This window comes from Rhipicephalus microplus, chromosome 3 (assembly GCF_043290135.1).
Source record: "Rhipicephalus microplus isolate Deutch F79 chromosome 3, USDA_Rmic, whole genome shotgun sequence".
NCBI classification, from domain to species: Eukaryota; Metazoa; Arthropoda; class Arachnida; order Ixodida; family Ixodidae; genus Rhipicephalus; species Rhipicephalus microplus.
Genome location: NC_134702.1, coordinates 199,568,184 through 199,590,018, shown reverse-complemented (window position 1 = coordinate 199,590,018; position 21,835 = coordinate 199,568,184). Strand labels below are relative to the sequence as shown.

The 21,835-nt window shown below is 44.9% G+C and overlaps 1 non-coding gene across 1 annotated transcript; it reads left to right on the top strand.

Annotated features, from left to right (window-relative positions):
• The first annotated feature begins 823 nt into the window (after window positions 1-823).
• Window positions 824-895, top strand: TRNAA-CGC (transfer RNA alanine (anticodon CGC)). The gene has a single exon. It is a non-coding gene; the product is annotated as a tRNA-Ala (tRNA).
• Window positions 896-21,835: the final 20,940 nt, after the last annotated feature.

Below are 21,835 nucleotides of genomic sequence, written 5' to 3'. Positions count from 1 at the left end.
CTCGATTTCATCATTCCGCAGTCTGTATTAAGCGGATGAGTAACCAGTTTCTATAAAGCAGCCGAACCGAATAAATGAGCTCACTAATAACATCTTTCCCATCACTGAACACCTACAATAACGAACAAATAGAAAATATTTGCGTTCGCTTCTTTCAACATGAAACCCGCGACTGATCAATACGACAGTTAAATACCGTAGTAAAGTTATGCGCTGGTTTTTATTTATTTATTTATTGAGCTATCTGTTTATTTCTTTTTGTCATGTGGTAAGCATTGAAGTAAGTGCAGTGCTAAGTGGTATTTACATATTGTTACAGCTTCCGCCATGAGTGGGATGTGAATCCTGTTTCGACTTCGCAGTACACTTCGCAAGAGTGCCACGGACCAAAAGAATAAATCGGACGACGAGGCCAAGTTAAAATAGTGTAAGCTAAAATGAGCATCTATCACGATCAACACTTCATTAAATTGCATTGGTAGCCTCTATAAAAGATGAAATCATAATAATAATAATAATAATAATAATAATAATAATAATAATAATAATAATAATATTATTATTATTATTATTATTATTATTATTATTATTATTATTATTATTATTATTATTATTATTATTATTATTATTATTATTATTATTATTATTATTATTATTATTATTATTATTATTATTATTATATCCAGACTGAATGATCCACCTCACTTTAGGCCGATCCCCCACAGTGGATTGAGGCAAAAAATCATCATAATCATCATTTATTCCCGAACATAGATATGCTGTCATTCTTGGCAGTGTATTACTGAACGCGCAAGAGTATATTGGGGGTGTAGCTCAGTGGTAGAGCGCTCGCTTCGCATGTGAGAGGTCCCGGGTTCGAACCCCGGCACCTCCAATCTTTTTTTCTTCCGTTCTACTTCTCCAAGACGTACCCTAATACGTGTGTTTCTCTGGATCACTTAAAGTTTTCGATTGCCTGACGTGTCGTGACCTGTTTGTGTGTGTAAGTGTGTGACATTTACTGCACCTCAAACACCGAGCCTTTCACTGCATCTAAAACGCCTAGCCTAAAACCCCGAGCCTAAAGGGGGCATTCACGGATATGTCGAAGTTTAACACCTGAAGGCAGCCAAAATTTAAGTTTGTGAAAAAAAAAATGGTAACGTATCTGCGCGTTTTTCCGGAAGGTCTTCGAAAGATGATAATTTTCTGTCTTCAGAGACAGAATTGAAAGTTTATTCGACCTTCTGCGCAAGAAAATTGGCCAATTGGCGCTGCGGGAGACATAGATGTCATCTAGCTGTAATTTGAAGACACGAAGTTTTTTCTAGAAACGCCAAGTCACTGGTAGGTGGCAGCTCCATGTAGTTTTAATGCATCGAAATAGCAGCAAAGAAACACAGGCCCTTGTGGCTAGAATTCTCGGATATCAAGGGAGCGTACGATAGCGTGGTACAAGAGGAATTGTGGGGAATACTGGGCACACTAGGCGTGGAAGATGTAGTCACTAATATTTTAAAGAATATCTATAAAGGTAACAAGGTAAATATAGAGTGGGGAAAACAGGTATCTAAGCATGCAGAGGTAAAATGGGGGCTTAGGCAGGGGTGTCCCCTGTCACCCTTATTATTCATGATGTACCTACAAGGATTAGGGGCCAAATTAGAGGGAAGTGGACTGGGCTTCAACCTCTCTTTCGTCAAACAAGGAAAACAAGAAACAGGCACTACCAGCACTGATGTACGCAGATGATATAGTGCTAATGGCCGACAACAAGAAAGATTTGCAGGGATTGGTGGACATCTGTGGTAATGAGGGAGATACGTTAGATTTCAGATCCAGTAAGGAAAAATCAGCAGTCATGATTTTAATGATAATGAAGGTAGTGAGCTTAAGATACAGGAAGTCACGCTAGAGATAACAGATAAATACAAATATCTGGGCGTATGGATTAGCAATGGGGCCGAGTACCTAAGGGAACACGAAATATACGTGTCGACAAAAAGTAACAGAAATGCAGTGCTAATGAAAAACAGGGCACTGTGGAACTACAATATGTATGATGTTGTGAGAGGAATATTGAAAGGGGTCATGGTTTCTGGTCTGACGTTCGGAAATGCGGTCTTGTGCATGAGATCAGAAGTTCAAGCAAGATTAGAAATTAAGCAACGTGGAATAGGTAGGCTTGCCGTAGGGGCTCCTGGGAATACGCCAAATCAGGGAGTACAAGGATATGTGGGGTGGACATCATTTGAGTGCAGGGAAGCTAGCAGCAAGATAACATTCGAGAAGCGATTGAGAGAAATGAGGGAGGAGCGTTGGGCTAGGAAGGCACTCAGCTTTCTGTACATGAAGAATGTCAATACAAAATGGAGGAAGCGAACCAGAAAAGTGACTGGTAAATACTTCGAAAACAGCAGGGGGCCAAACCAAAAAGCATTATCGGTTAAGAAGAAGGTGAAGGAAGTTTGACCAATATGTGGAGAATCGGTATGATTGAGAAGTCCGCCCTAGAGATCTATCGAACTTTTAAGCAGAAAATTGCCAAGGAAAGGATCTATGATAATTTTCGGGGTAGTTATCTACTGTTTGAGGCCAGGATGGGGGTATTGTGAACCAAGACATATCGGGCCAAATACGAAGGGGTAGACACGGTATGCAGTGCGTGTGGAGAGGAAGAAGAAACTGCCGAACACTTGATAATTTTCTGTAAAGGGCTTCAACCTTTAGTTCAGGATGATGGCGCAGAGTTTTTCAAAGCACCGTGGTTTAGGGACAGGGAGGGCAAAATAAACATTAAGCGAGTAGATTCAACTAGAAGGAGGTTATCTGATTGGTGGCTAAAGTCAAGGCACGAGTGAAAATTAAATCCTTCACTGCAAAGTACGAATCCTCAACCTCACTATTTGAGAAAAAAAATAAATCTAGGTTTTGTTCATTAGGTATTACGGCTTGGTAGCTCTAGCCACCACCCGATCTAAAGGGCACAGCCATATCCATCGATCCATTCATTCCTTGAAACGTAGGAAATTTCTTTTCTTTTTTTTTTTTTAGCGTCGCATTGCCAGCGCCGCTTTAATAGGCACTTCAGTATTCATCATTACGAATCTACACTATTTGGAAATACAGTATCTTATCCATACATGAATTACATATCTATACATTTTGCAGATAAATTAATAAAGGAGAGAGAGGGAAAACAAGCGTAAGCAACCACACGTTGCCTCCTTTGGCGTTGCGGGGTGAGAGATTGGGGAACCGTAAGATAGAAGAGGAGCGGTGCTCATGCGCATGGGCGTGTAAACAGCGCGGAGAGGGATGCTTAAAGGAGAGAGAGGGAGGGACGAATGTGGGCCAGTTGACCCGCTGCCTGCATCGGCATTGCAATGCAGGCAGTGATATATATATATATATATATATATATATATATATATATATATATATATATATATATATATATATATATATATATATATATATATATATATATATATATATATATATATATATATATATATAGATAGATAGATAGATAGATAGATAGATAGATAGATAGATAGATAGATAGATAGATAGGACAGGGTGGCGGGAGAGTGGGAGAGAAGAGAGAATGGCGACTGGGGACGCGCGTGCGCAGTAAGGGTGGTAACACCGCACACAGGATTGAGGTTCACCATAAGACGCTTCGCATCGGAAATCTGCGAGCTTTATTTCAAATGTCGTCGAAAGACGATAGTCTTCTCCCGCCCTTCTTTCGTGCATAGCGTCGAGAGAGAGAGAGAGAGAGAGAGAGAGAAAGGAAAGGCCGGGAGGTTAACCAGATATTGGCATCTGGTTTGCTACCCAGCGCTGGGGGTGGGGAAGTAGGGGCAAGAAAGAGGGGTTAGATAGAGGAAAAAAACGCACGCGCAGTCATAAAAAAAACGAAAACACACACAGGAAGGGCGTCCCAGCTACAACCGTTCAGCAAGGCCGGTCAATCGCAAAAAGTGCAGCAGCGCTTTCAGGGCCCTCTTCTGTGAAGTAGCATCCTACGATACTGCAGAATTTCCTGCTCCGACAGAGGCTGATCATCTAATTTGTTGAGTTCCCTGCGAAGGCATAGTCGCCGCCTACTATACGCTAGGCACTCACAAAGAACATGTTGAATGGTTTCCTCCTTGCCACAGTGGCCACAGGCTGCGGTGTCGGCCATCCCAATGCGGAAAGCGTAGGTGTTGGTAAATGCAACGCCCAACCACAGCCTACATAACAGGGTCTGGTCTGCTCGGCGAAGCCTCGACGGGACTTGAAGTCTTAGCGTAGGGTCAAGCGAGTACAGTCGGGCATGCTTGAAGTGCGGCTGATTCCATTGCGATGTGGTTTGCCGGCGAGCAAGTCTGCGGAGCTCTCGTGCAGCATCCGTCCTAGAAAGTGGTAGTCGCAGTTTATGATCTTCTGTGTGGGCTGAGCGGGCAGCTTGATCAGCCCGTTCATTGCCGATGATTCCGCAGTGACTGGGCAACCACTGAAATGTAATTTGGTGCCCTTTCTCAGTCAGGTGGTGTATAACCTCTGCTATCTCTAGTACCAGCTGCTCGTGTGGTCCACGGCGTAAGGCTGATAGTAGAGACTGCAGTGCCGCCTTCGAGTCGCAGAAAATAGTCCACTTGCGTGTAGGTTGATCAACTACAAATTGCAACGCGGCACGAAGTGCTGCCAATTCTGCTGCCGTTGATGTTGTTGCGTGAGATGTCTTGAATTTAATTGTCGTGGCCAACCTTGGTATCACTACTGCTCCTGTAGAGCTGTCCGGCTGAACCGATCCGTCAGTGTAGATATGTGTGTAGTCTTGATATTTCTCATACAAGAGAAGTATTGTGAGCTGTTTAAGAGCCAGTGACGACAAATTGGCCTTTTTCTTGACGCCTGGTATGTTAATATTAATTATTGGTTGAGCGAGGCACCATGGCGGAGTCACAGGTCTAGCGGCAGGAGAGAACGAAGTTGGGATCGACTCACCATGTGCGCTCACTGTTTTGCAGTAAGATGTGCATTGTCGGACCACTGGTAGAGAGGCTAGGTGATGTCGAGGGGTTCGAGCAAGGTGTCGTATATGTGTCCTCAGCACTTCCACATTAATGTGGGTCTTGATGAGGTTGTCCCTTGTGATGGCGATAGTCGCCGCTGTTGATGCACTCTGGGGCAAGCCTAAACATATCCGGAAGGCTTGAGCCTGGACACTTTGAAGCATTCGTATGCTTGTTTTACTTGCGTTGGTTAACACAGGTAGGCTGTACCGAAGGAATCCAAGGAAAAGAAACCTGTATAGTCGCAACATAGCAGTTGTGGACATTCCCCAGTTCTTTCCAGCGAAGAACTTGAACAAATGACAGATGCCTGTCAATCGCCTTTTCATGTATGATATATGTGAGCTCCATGAGAGGTCTCTGTCAATTATAACACCTAGAAACTTGTATGATCAGAGGTGACGTATTCTTTCGCTGTTTATCAGAACGCTGTAGTTATGCAATGATTTGCGCGTAAATGCCACTAGTGCACATTTCTCAGAGGAAATTTCCAGACCTCGTTGACGGAGGTAAATAGCAACTTGAGTGGCAGCTCTCTGAATTCGCGCTCGCAGCTGTAGACGTGTTACTGCAGACGTCCAAACGCAAATGTCGTCCGCGTACATTGACAATCTGACAGTACTTGGCAGATGCTCATTGGGAGCTATTAGCGTCAGGTTGAATAGTACAGGGCTAAGTATGCCACCCTAGGGAACACTACGGTGGCTGTAATGTAGCGAAGTGTCACCATCCTCGGTTCTCACGAAAAAGGATCGCTCAGAGAGATAGCTGCGTAGCCACTGAAACATCCGACCACCCACTCCTACCTCCTTGATAGCGGTGAGGACAGCTTCATGTGTGACGTTATCGTACGCCCCTTTAACATCAAGAAATAAAGAAGCGCAGAGACGCTTACGGCCTTTTTCGTGTTGCACGATGCTGACCAGGTCTATGACGCTATCAATTGATGACCGACCACGGCGAAATCCCGTCATAGCGTCCGGGTAGATGTTGTGATGCTCCAGGAACCATTCTAGCCGTCCAAGTACCATCCTCTCCATCACTTTGCCCAAGCAACTAGCCAGTGCAATCGGGCGGTATGATGTGAGCACCAATGGTGACTTGCCAGGCTTCAGTAATGGAACCAAACGGCTGGTCTTCCAGTTAACTGGGAGGGTGCCCTCTCGCCACGAGTCGTTGTATATCTCGAGGAGGGCACTCCTCGCACACTCACCAAGGTGACACAGTGCTCTGTATGATATTCCATCAGGCCCGGGTGCTGATGTCCGTCTACACAAAGCCAGTGCTGCGTTAAGCTCATGAATAGAAAAAAATTGGTCCATGTGGTGATCGTGTGATGTCGTGCCACCACATGAGAGCGTGGAGATGTTGGGATCTGCGAGTTGACCAGATAAGTTGGCACAGAACTCTTCTGCCACGTCGACCTCCAATCTCTGTTGAGAGAGGGCTAGAGCTTTGAATGGAGACCGCTGAATGGGAGATGTCCGGAGCCCTCTTATTGTCCTCCACAAGTGTGATAGAGGCTTGCGAGGATCTAACGAAGCGCAGAAGGCTGCCCAACGTTGTGACTCTAGCTTGTCTATGCGGCGTTGTATCTTCTTCTGAAGACGTCTAGCGATTCGTAAATCATCGATTGCTTTCGTGCGTCGGTACCTTCGTTCCGCACGCCGTCGGAGAGCCCGAAGTCGTTCTAATTCCACATCAAATTCGGTTACTCTCGAAGAGCATGTGAGGGTGTACACTGTGTCTTGCACTGTGGACTTGATCACCTCTTCTAAGTCAAATGAGGTGTTCTCTTGACAGCGTTCTTCCACGAGAGATTCAAACTTGGTCCAGTCCACTCTTTGGATAGTTTCGCGTACCTTGCAAGGTGATAACTCTCTGATCTTAACATATGTGGGAATGTGGTCGCTCCCATGTGTTTCTATGTCCGCAAACCATCCGGCACATCTGACGAGACCTCGAGAAACAAAAGCCAAGTCAAGGCAACTGCTGTATCCAGGGCCACGTAAAAATGTTGGGCTGCCATCATTTAACAAGCACAGCTCGTTGTCTGAAGCAAACGTTATCAGACTTCTACCCTTTGCGCTGATCGTCGGGCTCCCCCATAGCGTATGGTGGGCGTTGAAGTCTCCGATGATCACCCATGGGCCAGGAGTGGATGATAGGATGTGTCCTAGTCTTCTGTGGTCGAATCTACTTGATGGCGACAGGTATGCACCGACAAAAGTGACAGTAAGACCCCTTTTCTTCACTGTTCAGCATATATATTGGTTATCGTTGTCAGGTGGTACAGGCCGAATAATGTAGGTCAGGTCACGTCGAATGAACAGCAGGACCTTGCTGTTTCCACTATAACAAGCCGACATAAAGGATTCGTATCCGGAGAGTCTAATAGCGCTCGATAAATTTGGCTCGCAGATGACGATGATGGGAAACATATTAGTGGAAACGAACCCACGGAAATCTGCAATGCGTGATTTCAGTCCCCGCGCATTTCACTGAAAAATTGTTGCTTTCTTGACCTTTTCCCTGAAAGACAGTGCCTGGTGGGCCATTATCTACACAAGAGCCGCCAGTACTGGACTCAGAGCGTCCAGTACTTGAAGTGCACTTTTGGCTGACGTTGTGCGCATGTTGTTTAACACAGTGCGAATGGCATTAATTATGGGTCGTAGAAGAGCAATCACTTGCTTATCCAAGTTCCGCTGCTCCTCTGTTGTCGCAGCTTGCTCTGATGAATGCGGCTTCTGATGTGGTTCTTCCACAAGTTGCGTGCGCGTAAGTAGCGGCCAATGTTCAGTAGAGAGAGATCTACTTGTTTTCTGTCTTCCATCGTCTGCGTTCGCCGCGGTGTACCCTGCAGTGGGCGCCGTTCCCAGATGCGTTGGCTTACTTCTTGTAGTTGACTGCGTTCTTCGCGAAGATGTTCGACGGTGACGTCGTCGTCTTCGCCGGACTTTTTCCGCGGCCTCTTTGTGGGTAGAGCTGTCTCGCACCATTTGTCTAAGAATAGTAAACTCCTTCTTTATGCGTGGACAGTCTTTGGAAGATGCACTGTGGGTACCTTGACAATTAGGGCACTTTAGTATGGTTGCGCTGCATTTGTCCTCGGTATGTGGTTCTGAGCATCGGGGGCACACTTCGGAGTTCCTGCACACTCCCTGCACATGGCCGACCTTCTGGCACTTATGACATCGCATAGGTTTTGAAATAAATGGTCGGACCTGGTGACGAAAGTGGCCAACCTTCACATGGGAGGGGAGACAGTGCCCTTTGAACGTTTCTCACACAATGTGTGTTACCAAGGCGGCTGACATTCACAATGACGTTATCTTCATTTGCCGGTTTTATTAGCACTGAAAGATCCGAGTGTGGAATTTCAGTGGCGATGTTATAAATGACTCCTGTTGACGTGGTGCTATCAGCTGGTATTATAGACTTGACATTGATGTTACCTAGTTGCGTTACTTTCTGAAGCGCGTTTAGCGCACGTGGGTTCAGCACATTGATTGCCAAGATGTTCTTTCTTGCGTTTAGACGTATTTCTTTGATCTGATTTGGCGAAATATTCTCGAGATGCACAGATAGCGCTTGCCTGTTCAGCCCGCGTATACTGTCGGTAGCCTTCAGTGGCACAAACAGGATAGAGTGAGGCCATCGCTGAGGGGCACTTTTCACGGTAGTCGTGCTTGATGCCGAAGATGCATTGACAATCCGTTGTTTAGCCTAGCGGTACAGGACGGGTTGGAAGCCGTCGTCCGAGGACTCGTCGCTTGATGCGGAGTATAGCTCAGTGTCCTCACTCTCACTAGACGCGTTTCCTCGCTTCCTCGAAGCAGTCCCAGCGGTCAAACCGGACTCGGACGGTGCCCCGTGAGGTTGAACATCCATCACCACGATATATGGGGCGATAGACCCCACAACTGCGGCGAATTTACAGCGCAGCTTAGGGTCTTCAGAATTCCGTGTCTAAGTATACACTAGTAAATGAACACCTACACCACCTATTAAGTGTTGATGTTACGCTTTAGCTATACGTAACATTTCTTTTTCGATCGTCTATGTTCATATGTACGAACGCAGCCACCAGTTCAAAAGAGCTGGGTACCCAGCGAGGGCATAAACTCTGGCCGGGTAGCTGACTGATACAACATTCATGAATTAAAAAAAAAGTTCAAACAATCACAGAATATTCATGCACTGAATCATATTGAGTGTAGCAAAGCGTTCGTCCATCTGTTCATGCATATATCTGTCCGTCCAACCGTGGGTCGATCTGTCCGCCCGTGTGTCTGTCCTTCTTTCTGCCTGTATGTCCGTCCGTCTAGGGAACAGTCCAAATACCACCGACTCGCATCTTTTCATCATATATAGATTATATATAAGTACCACCATTTAAAAGACATTCAAAACTCCCCTGTGACACATACCCGAGAAAGTTGGTTATTACAGAGGACGATCAAGTGACGCCTTAAGGAGCTTTTTTTCATCATATATTGATCATATACAAGTACCGTCATCTAGCGAACATTCCAAGAAGCATCTTTTCGTCAGAGAGAGAGAGAGAATAAAACATTTATTTGCGACCAAGGAAAGATTGTCGGTGAGTGGGATCCTTAGTCCGGCATCCCATTGGCACGGGTCGCTGTCCTCGCTTGTCTCACGAGGGTCTCTTGGATATTCGGATCCAAGATGGACAGAGCTGCCTCCCACCCTACTCTGTTGTGTTGTGCTCATAATTATTACGTACAAGTACCGCCATCCAGCGGGCATTCCAAGAACTAAATGCCCCTGCGGCACATACGCGAGAGATGTGGTTACTACAGAGGACGACGTGTTTCACGTGCGAGTGATTTTGCTCCAAGAGCGGAGCCGCAGCCACCGCGTGAACCCAAAACAGGTTTCTACAGCGGTGACTTGACGCCCTTGTGAAAGTTGCCAGAGCTGGAAAAATGCACTCGCGGCAGAAGTGGCAGAGCAACCAGTGACGTCGTTTGACACATGATAACAGGGGTCGAGTCGATAAGTGGACACGCGCGCTGCGGAGAACTCGCTTCACAAAACACGCTCCGATTGAGTACCAGACGACACCGTTCTATCCCCGGCACACGAATGTCTCGCGCTGCTTTCAACGAATTGATCATTGCGGAAGTTGTGAAATGACCTTTTTCTTAGGGACATCAAGATGGAGGATTTCTGCAACAAGCATAAGACGAGCATTTTTTGGGAAGAAATTGCCAAGCTCCTTAGGAGTCGCACACTTCCGCAAAGTAAAAGTCGTCGCTTGAACTGGCCATTTTCACTGGTGAAGACGAAGGCAGCAGTTTTCCTTTTGTTGCGCTCGACGATGCTTCCTTCTGAGTGACAATTGTGCGCGGTAACTTTTTTATTTCAATAATATTATTACTACTTGTTTTGCATTTTCCCACGTAGAAGAGCCCCCTGACACGCCGTACTTCTAATTCGCAGCTGATGTTGAAGGTTTAACAAGCGATGAAGTTCGGGGACATGGTGAATATATGAAAAAGTTCACACGAACGAGACAGCTAGGGCGGGTGCTACGGCAGTCGTCTTGAGAAGTAGCATTCCACACAGGTCACTGAAAAGGAACTTCGTGATGTGACTCAATAAGGAAGGGGTGCGAAGCTTGCTGTCACGGTTCGGGGAAATGAAGCATTCACCAGGAGCTTTATTTTTTTGTTCTCCCTTTCAACAATACCTTGATTTCTCACTAAAACACAGGCCTGCCACACTGGCCAGCTGCTCTCCGTTACACTCAGTGCCGCATTGCATGGCTGGCTGGGCGAAAATAGATATTCGGTCACGAGCACAACATACACTGTGTAGATAATGAAGAACAGCTGTTGATTTCAGGCAGCAGTGCAGCAGCACATGCCGAGGGGCATGTACCTAAATTACACGGCCGAAGGCTACCAATTGAATGTCACTGTGTGCCGACGGCAGACAGACAGACAGACAATGAACTTTATTTGATCCTGAGGAGCTTTCGTGGGAACGCCTATCGGGGACCCGCGGAAACCGCTGGCCGCGTCCAAGTAGGGGCTGGGACACCGTGATGTTCCGCCTTTCTCGGGCCCTCTGGATTGCCTGGATTTGTGCTTGAAGCGATGGGTTCCGGAGTGCTTCTTCGCAGTCGGCTTCGCTGGATAGAGGCAAAGGTGCGTTGTGTAAAATAACGTGATATTTCGGCTTTTCTGCTCATCACCGCAGCATTTATGGAGGCAAATTTTCGCTAAAGCAAGAGTCTCTGCGTAGTGCCTGACCTTGACAGCACACAAGTGTATTTACAGCAGGCAAAGAACCGTGACAACGCACGTATCACGTATACCATGCTACCTACCGTTGGTGAAACTCTTAGTACGTGCTACCTACCGTTGGTGAAACTCTTCCCTCGTAGTACGTAACCACCAGTGACACATACCCGAAATAGGTATAACATTTGACCTCCAAGGTGGTGCTGGTGAGAGATTTCTTCTGTGCGTTGTTTAACAATAAAAAATAGTGCGCAATGTACATGCCAATGGCTGCTAATGAGAAATGAGAGACAGGAGCATTCGGCTTTTAGGCAACGCGTACGCTGCGATCCCCATTAGCAGCCATTGGCATGTACATTGAGCACTATCGGACAAGAAAGGGTTGCTACATTATACTCGCTGGGTGTAACCTCCTTAGTTTTAGAAAGGTTTAGTGAGCGTTGAGCCGCAGGGCCATGAATACAATGAACTAGTATATACCATGAATGAATTCGAGGTGGTTAAAGGAAGGAAGCAGATACGAAGCGCAAGCCGTAAGAAATTAAAAGCTGAATCCTCCTGTCTCTCATTTCACATTAGCAGCCACTGGCATGTACATTGAGCACTATCTGACAGGAAAAGGTTGTTACATTATACTCGCTGGGCGTAGCCTGCTTGGTTTTAGAAAGGTTTAGCGAGCATTGGGCCGCAGTGCCGTGAATACAGTGAACTAGTATATACCATGAACTCAAGGTGGTTGAAGGTGGGAAGTAGACCCGAAGCGCAAGCCGTAAGAAAGTGTGCGTGTCCCACCTCTCGCTTAGTCCTTGGAATGTCCACTGAATGGTGGTGCTTCTATATGGAGAATATATGATAAAAATATTGCGAGATGGTGGAACTTGCAGTGTTGAATAGATGGACGAATGGACACACAGACAGATGCATGGATGAACGCATGAACGGACGCAGGGACGGATGCGTGAACGAACGCAGGGACGGGCGCATGGACGGTCACACAGACGGACGAACGGACGGACGAATGCTTCGCCCCACTCTCCATCATTCACTCCGTGGATATGCTGCCATTTTTTTAACGCAAAATCGTTTTATGCTGGAATCCACCACAGCTCTACTGACGTACTTCCGTCAAGAAAGTGACGTTGTAAAGTGTATACTAAGAGATTGCAAGGAAAACAGCCAGGAGGTAAGCGTCGGTCACTCGGAGTCGAACCAGCAACCTCTCTATTCTCAGCGCGTGGCACTAACAACTACACTCTTAGAAAAAAGGTGGTAGTATTTGCTAACTTTTGGGTAGTAATGGTTTGTCACATATGTTACAACCCTGGTAGTAAGCGCAGTTAGTCTCACATCACAGTGTCTGTACGATAGCATACTACGCCAAACTGAATGAAGACCAAGTAAAAATATAACATCCAAATTTTGCACAGAACTATCATAAGGCAAAAAACGAATTCCATATGAAGTAAGAGGTAAATCTTTTTTTAAAGTCCTCTGTAAAATGTCCCAAAAGAAAATAGCGTTCTTACAATCAATAAACACATGTTCAATGGTCTCAGGTTTGTTACACAGAAGAGAGCTGCTTCCCCATGGTACATACATCCCTTTCTCTTCAAGCCACGTTTTTACTGGCAAGGTTCTCGTATGAAGTTTAAAAAAGAAGGTTTTCACATTGGGTGGTATACACATGTTTATCACTCGCTTTAGTACGTCATGGCCATATGATTTTTCATACCTTGAACGGTACAGGGGCACAGGAAAAACATTCTGTATTAGGTCTTTCATAAGGCACTTTCTTTTCACATTAGTTTGGTAATCTATCGAAAACCTCGCCCTTAAGAAACGATATGACAACACAACTTCGCGCAAGAACGGTGACAAGGTGTGTCGTTCTCGCCTGTCTGAAGATACAAAGAAGCCAGGCATGTGGTGTAAGAGCGTTGTTTGAAATAAAAAACGAAAAAGAGAGTCTCTCTGGTCTCTAATGAGCAGGAAACGTGATATTACTTGGTTGAGAAACAGATGGCACAGAAACAGCCCGCCGTGCTTAACTCGCCGAAACAAGTTTGTTCTAGATATTCTCTCCCACGTAGAGCTCCAGATGAACGTGGCGAATATCCTGTGGACTTTGTGAATGCTTTTACGCGTACAACTAAGTATTTACAAAAGGTACATAATTTTAGCAGCCAGAAACACGTTGCATACAGCTGACCGAGAGAAAATTGATAAGCCACGACCGCCCCATCCTTCAGCGATCGTGCGCAGTTCTTCAGCCTTTCCAAGCCAAAATGCTTCACTGTCTTGATACCTGTCCAATGGTACCCCTAGGTAACGACTAGGCGTCGTGAGCCACTGAATATTTCCAAAGGAACTGGGCGTAAGGTCCCAATTACCATGCCATAAACCAATGCTTTTCTCTTTGTTCATTAAACTTCCACTCGTGTCACAAAACCTTTGAGTGATTTTTAATAACGAAGTGACACTCTCGCTATCAACTGCAAAAAAGGCAATATCGTCGGCGTATGCCAAAACACGCACTTCACATGACTGCAACCTGAAACCATTAATCCCTGCATGGTGAATCACTTTCTGACACAATGGTTCCAAAAATAAAGCGAAGAGCAAAGGACTTAAAGGACACCCCTGGCGCACGGAGGAAAGTACTTGTATGCGCTGTGAGAGTTCTCTGTTTACATCTAAATTTCTGGTGGAACTTTTGTATGCCAATTTAATACCTTTACATATCATCGCACCAAGACCAACGTACTCAGCTAGCATGAAGAGTATATTGTGAGGAACCATGTCGAAAGCCTTGGCTAGATCGATTTGCAACATAGCTACTTTTAAAAGCGCAGCGTCACAATACTCCAAAATGCTCCTGGCAACATGAATATTCGTGAATATGCTCCTACGCTTGATGCCGCAAGTCTGATGTGACCCGACCAACTTGTATATAACTTCTTGCAACCTTCTAGCCAGAACTTTCATAAACATCTTATAATCTACGTTTGTTAGCGTGATTGGCATGTATCCTGTCCCTTTGCGTAAAACATGTTGCTCTTTCCCTTTAGGAATCAGCACGGTGTGTGCCCGATTAAACGATGGAGGCAGAGTTCCGCGATCTAAAGACTCTGAAAAAAACCTCATGCAATGCGGCGGCCATATCCTACTTGAGCGCCTTGTAAAAGGCGGCATTAATGCCATCTGGACCAGGTGATTTGCCCATGCCAAGATCATCGATAGCCTTCTCAATTTCCCCTATACTAATAGACATTTCCAATAAATTTGTGTCTTCAGCATTAGGTGTCGGCATTTCTATCAAGAACTCATCTACAAAACCCGGCTCCTTTGGTTTGCGATAAGCAAACAAGTCCTGATAATAGTTTTCAAAAGCTTTCATAATATCTTTATGTTCTTTCAATATTTTACCATTCCATTCTATCTCTAGTATGTCGTAAGCTCGCGCATATGCCTTTTCATCTGACAAGGCTCGCTTTGTCGGGGCTTCACCCTCGAGGTATCTCTCAGCTCTTGCTCGCATAACTGCGCCTTTATATTTATCTTCTTCAAGACATCCAATTTTGTTTTTGACAACCTGCAGTTGATGTGTGAATAAGCCCGGGTTTTCTGCTTCAATATTCACCAAATCATTTAGCTCTGCCCGTAGCTCACGTTCCTGTTTTCGAGCTTGATACTGCACGTAGCAACTACACCCTATTGCGTTCATTTTTATCTTTTGCTTAAATACTTCGCATCTTTCCGTGGCACTCCTTTTTGCGTTTTTGAAAAAATTCTCGATTTTCTTCTTTGTCTTATCTACAAACCCTTCGTGTGTAATTATCTTAGTATTCAGTTTCCATGTTTCCCATACAACTTTCTTTTTGCACTTTCTACCTATCTCAAACGAAACTAAGCAATGATCACTGAAGGAAACAGCATAAACGTCATAGTTCTGACATAAAGGTACTATCTCAGAACAAACATATGCTCGATCTAGTCGTGCGTGACTCGAACCTTGAAAATGTGTGAAGTGTTGGCGACTGCCACCCATCACAAACAGAGCTACGTCATGTAAAAAGTACTTATTCAGGCTGTCTCTAAGCAAACCAACGCTTTCATCACCTAATTTAGCAGTATACGTGCAATCTTCTTGGGTCAAAACACAATTGAAGTCACCCAACAGAATCACACATTTCTGACATTCAAAGTACGCTTGCATTTTCCAAAAAAAAAAAAAACAAACATCTGTCTCTCGAATTTGTAGGTACGTATACACAGATAACTCTAAATTTAGTGTTCCCGTAACAAAAGTCACACAAAACAAAACGCCCATGTAGGCAACTTTTGACCTCTTCTACTACAATACCAAGAGTGTTCTTGAAAAAAGTAATACATCCGGCTGATGCTCCCACTGCATAGCTCACACACGCATTGTACCGCAATGAAAAATCTGCTACCAAGTTATCAGTCGCGTCCTCAGTACTAATTTTAGTCTCCTGGACCACGAGCAAGTCAAGGTCTTTTACTTGCATCAAGCGTTTCAACTGGTACTGTTTGCGACGAGTTTCTAGACCACGTACATTCAGCGTACCAATGCGTAAAGGCACAGTCATGCTAGCCATGTTGATGACAAAGATGAAAACTACAATGCTGCGCTTACCATGTCTCGTATACCGTGCAGTGGGAAAACCGGGGTCTTACGCGTCTCGATCCTGTCCCCGAACCGCCGACGATGACGCCGACCGGGTTTCGAGGGCATATTTTTTACTCTTAGCGCCCGTGACGCGATGCCACAGACGCTCCGGGCGTTTCAGGTTGCGTTCCGTGCTCTCCACTCGGTAACGCTTGCCGCGTACCGTGGTCGCTTCCGGAGACTTTGTGCCGGCTTCTGGCGTAGCGATCTCGCCACTGGTACTCATACTATTTTTCACGTATACATGCAGTAAGAACTAAGCGTGGGGTATATCTTGCCCCTACTTCGCAGGGGCATGTCTGGCACAAAGGAGCACTTGCGTTTCAGGAGGAATTATAAGAAATATAAGCCAACAGCACTATAGTGTACTACTTGGTTACGTGTGTTTGGTGACGTAGCACAAGACCTTTAATAAGCCTTACTTATAAAACATTATATGCTGTATTTATCTATTATAAAATGGCCACAAAAAGGCATTATGTACAGTGGCTGGAACAAGGTACCGAACTCATTCTCAGTGCATTTGAATGCTTCACACGACTAATATATCAGCGTTTGAAAGGTAATAATCGTTCTGGGGGTTTGACCCGCCAAAACAATGATGATATTTGGAGACACGCCGCAATAGAATAACTGTGACTGTCCTCGAGGCTAATTGTGACCATCTAGTTATTTTGATTTGCCTGTCTTGTTAATGTTTGCTGTAATTTACTAAGTTTGTTGTAATTGTCTATTACGGTGCGTGTAGCACTTGATTATGGTTCGTTAACTTGTACTTCTCCGTTGAGACAGCATCAGAATGAAGTTTACATAATTCGGTTGAGTAGTTTAGAACGAAATGTATTTTTTTATCTATGTATACCTTCTGCGTCATTTTTTCGTATGATGATAATACGTTGAGACGAGTCCTCTCATAAATGATCAGAATCGCATTCGCACAATATGTTGGATTAGATAGTCAAAAGCCGGGTAGCAAAGAGGTAGTAACGAGGCAAGAAAGGTAGTAACGACTGCAGTTACTACCTCTTTCATTTCAGTTACTAATTGCTTACTAACGTAGGTAGTAAAGATGTCGCAAATTGTTAGTAACGGTAGCAGCTAGTAATTTACTAACGTAGGTAGTAAATAGGTAGCAAAAGGTAGTAACGGTCAAAGAAAAGTAGTAACTGCTGCAGTTACTACCTATTCGCTTGCAGTTGCTACCTTTTTACTATCTTTTTTTAAGACTGTACGCCACAAAACGCACGTTGTCTGAAGAGCTAACGGCAAGCCATTGATGTGCACCACACACCGTTTGGCAGTCCTCAGAGCATGGAAGCTTTAGCTCGTTTTCGTTATCAGTGGCAAGATGGCATGACAGGCTCACGTCGGGTGCGGTCTAAAGGTCGTCACCTCCACGAAGCGCCACTTACAGGGTACGCGGTCACTCCTGCGCGCGCGCTTATCAGAGTCCTGCTTTGGGAGAGGACGAAGGTCACTTCGCATGCGGCCACGGCCGCCTTTACGAGAGGAGCATGATGCTAACACATGGCGCAGGAAGAATTGTGGCAGTTTTAAAGACGATAGCCTTTCTTGGGGACCTTCGCCAGACAATTTTGGTCTGTCTGTCTGTACATTTGTCTGTTTGTCCACTCTTAACGACCGACATCGGGTACTTGAAACGGCCGACCCCATCCGCAGCGCCCACTTATGTTGCTCAAAGTTGAGCGTTCATGCTTGTGCAATTGTCAATTAAAAAGCAAATATTGCGCAAGTCTGGGGCACCATAACAACACTTATATATTCTGTATGTGAGCCTTTTACTAGAAAAGGCATATATAAGTAATTTTGAGGACCATAGCGCTTATCAAGGTGCGCATACCATGCAACGCTTGCACGGAAAAACGAGTTTTTCCAACGCTTTGCTAACACGAGGCGGTGGTGGTACCTACTCGTCGCCTTGCGTTTTACACCTTATCACCTTTGAGATGGGCGCGCACACCCGTCTCAGAGCCACACGCTTTGTTTTCTAAAAAAAACTGCAAGATGGCACTTATGTCTCCTGTGTGACGTGACTCATACAGTTTCCTAATATACACTGGAGAGATTTCTGGTGCTAGTGCCTACGGGAACTGCAACGCACGGCGCTTCAGCGAGCATGGAAATGATGGGCAGTACACACATTTGTCTAATATTCGTACTTCTGGCCTGCTTTTGGCTCCGTGTGGCTTGGAGCTGTTTTCTCCCGAAACAAATATTAGCAAATGTTCAGCGGTTGCACTTCACCATCTTATTCTTCTAAACTTATTTTTCCAAATCATGTCAAGAAAACAATTTGCAGTATTTGCAAGTGTACCTTTTGTATTTTTGTACATTTTTATATTTTTCTGTATCATGCAAAATTCTTATGACAGCCTGTCTGCCTCACTGTATTTGGAGCAAAGGCCCTTAGTCAGGCTTTCAGCCATTTGCCTTCGCTCCATTCTCTGTACTGGCACAAAACAAGCAAATAAAGAAAGAAAAGGGCTGAATATTTTTTTTTCAGAACAAAACCAAAACACAACAATAAACGAAGCCGCGTGTACTATTTGCCACCCGCAAGTACAAAGACTAGGCAAATGTGTGTACTACCCATCATTCCCATGGTCGCTGAACCATCGCAGCGCCAGAGTCTCCTCTAGCTAATGTTAGAAAACTCTATGACGCCACTTGATGCACTCATTCGCCTCCGCTGCACGCTCGAGGCACTTTAACGTGGCGCCTCCAGAATACCATTCACCAATATTTTTGCCCAAAACATGAAATAAATGTTTTGTTCACTCTATCCACACGCAAGACTATCGTCTTTCGAGGACATTTGCAGATTACATGCAGATACGGTGCCAATTTTTTCACCTTTGTTGTCTGTATGTTTGTGCGCTCGTTTCGTTCCTCTTTCTTTCTGTTTGATTAGCGCGCTTCACGTGTCGAACAATTACAGATGTTAGTCCGCGATCGTCCTAAGAATTCAATGTCGTGCGTTTTTTCTTCTTGAGGTGTGCTTGCCGCTCCTAATATTTGCAATTGGTTGCTGGTGCTGAAACGGTGCACAATAAATGCTCAACTACCTTTGAAAAAACACGTTTCATTTTTGTGTTATACGGATTTCTATAATGGGGGTCCAGTCACGTTTTTTATTTGTTTTTCGTTCGCCCCTTTGATGTTTACACCATCCAAGCCTACGCTTGACAATGCCAAGAATTCCCAAAAAGGCGTATCTGTCGACACCAGCTTTGAAGCAGCTGACTCTACTTATGCTGCACAAAGGATACAAACACCACGTTAAACTTTGTACGGATGGTTTCACGGATGTTAGGGAATCGGCAGGAGCTGTGATCTTCCCAGCAAAAACTAAAACCATTCAATTTGGAACGTCTCACAAAACAACATCGACTGCCTCAGAGCTAGCAGCACTTCGCTGTGCACTCCGCAGGATTGATCAAGAAGCACTTCTGAAGTGGTGCATTTTCAGCTATTCGAAACCAGCTCTGTATTCTATTCTTACTGTTCTATGTCGTGGACCTCGTGATCAGTTCGTGCTGGAAACAAGATAATTGTATCAATAAGTACTACAGAAAGGACATGGCGTAATTTTTCAATGGTTACCAGGCCACTGCAGAGTCATCGATAACGAGCATGCCAACGATACAGCAAAGAACGCTAACAAAAATAGCATGATGGATCTCATTTCACTGTCAAGGAGTGACGAAACAGCAAGGAATAATACGCTCGCACACGATATCGCCAGGTGTCTTAGAATACGCCCGGATTTCTTCACACCCGTCTTCCCCATCTAGACTCATTCCACGTCTTTCCATTACATCTGGGTTATTCAGATCTGAGACAACCGTTCTTTGCCGCATGTGGCTTGGGTTGTCTTACACGAACGCGTTTGCTTGCCGCATCGGATGGGCAGGCAGTGCTGCGTGTGACCATTGCGGCGCTGACGAAACCATCATATGCATTTTGTGTCAGTGTCCTCAGTACAACTGTCAGAGGCAGTCCATGTCAGCAGTGTTTGCACGCCTCGACGACCAGCCGCTTTCCGAAAAATTAATTTTGCAATGCCGGAAAGATCGAGCTTCACGACTAAAAGCAACGAAGGCCCTACACTGAAGTTCCTGCGATTGACCAGCCTCGTTAAACAATTGTCACATTCTCACGTGTGCGTTTCCTCTTCCCTCCCGCTCTCTTTCTGTTCATCCCGTTTCCCTTAGTTTACTGTTTCCCATTTCCCCTTCCCCAGTGCAGGGTAGCAAAACAGATCCTTGCTTGCTCGTTAACCTCCCTGCCTTTATTCATGCTATATATATATATATATATATATATATAAGAAACGCAGACACTCTTTGTCCGCTGACGATCGAGAAGAGACTTATTGTGCGCTAATTGACACAATCCAGGCGTTATTGATCGGCTTATTTTTTTAGCATAATGACGTTAACTGGCGCAACATTCTATCCCTTCATCAAAATGTACGTTCATATCACAGCTGCAGTGTGTATCGTTGTTATCGTTCTTTTTCGGTGCAAACATTAGCACAGCGTATACTATATAGCAGTCTAAACACAGCCTTGTTCACAAAAACTATTACGAACAATGAGTGTCCTGAAATGCTATGTTGCTGTTTATGCGAGCTCATTCAAGTTTTTCGTTTTCCTTGCGCTAAGGCGATTCCAATAGGAAATAAAAAACACTGAACGTATTAAAACTGCTAAAAAATTTATACGGCCTAAATCATGTACATAGTGGTTTTAATGTTTGGTGTAAAGTTTTAGAATTATCGAGTTAACACTGAAAAGCACTCAATTTTTAAGCTCTGCAAACTAGCGTAGTAGTGCTGGCATAGAGTGAATAAATTCTGCGTTTTACAATAGCACACGCTCACAAGCAGAAACAAGATGACGTAAAAAATACAATAGTTAATGCAATGCTTCGTATTTTAATAGAAGTTTTTGTCCGGCACACCGCTATACGCAAAATACTTTGCATGTACCGGTACACGGGTGTAGCGAGCTATAGACCCAAAATACGTGTCTGCAGCTCGCTGGCTTCGAATTGGCGATTTGAGTCACTTGAGGTTCACGTTCTTGAACATCAACAACAATGTGTTTATTTCGCCGCAGGTCACGGGATTGAATCCCGGCTGCGCAGCTGCCGGGATTTAATCCCGTGACCTACGGCTGCTCACTTTCTTGTTTGGTCTGCTTGAGATGATGATTAAATATGCCTGAGTTTTCTCTAATGAGCGCACTTTAAAAACAGCAACTCGCTGCTCAATTCACATCTTTTGACGCCTCGCGCGTTGCGCTTCTGCCGCGCAGTTTACTGGTGGTTTCATTCCACTCACGTATTGCTTTAGATTTTCTGTGTGCATGTGTCTGCTTTGAATTGGCAACAGGTAGCTTTGTCTGATGTTTCCATATTTAAATTTGCATATATATTCTATAAAGTGATTGGAGAAATGATCGTCACCGTAGCTCAGTGATATTTTATTGATATGTGTGCTTTAACGCCCCCGAAACACCGTATGATTATGAGATCGGCCATAGTGGAGGACGCCGGAAATTTCGACCACCTGGGGTTTTTTAACGTGCACCCGAATCTGAACACCGGTCTATACAGCATTTTTGCCTCCATCGAAAACGCAGCCGCAGCAGCCTGGATTCAATCCCACGACCTGCGGGTCCGCAGTCGAGTACGTTAGCCACTACACCACTGCGGCGACGCGTAGCTCAGTGGGAGAGCATCGAACTCGTTGTTCGAAGGTTGCAGATTTG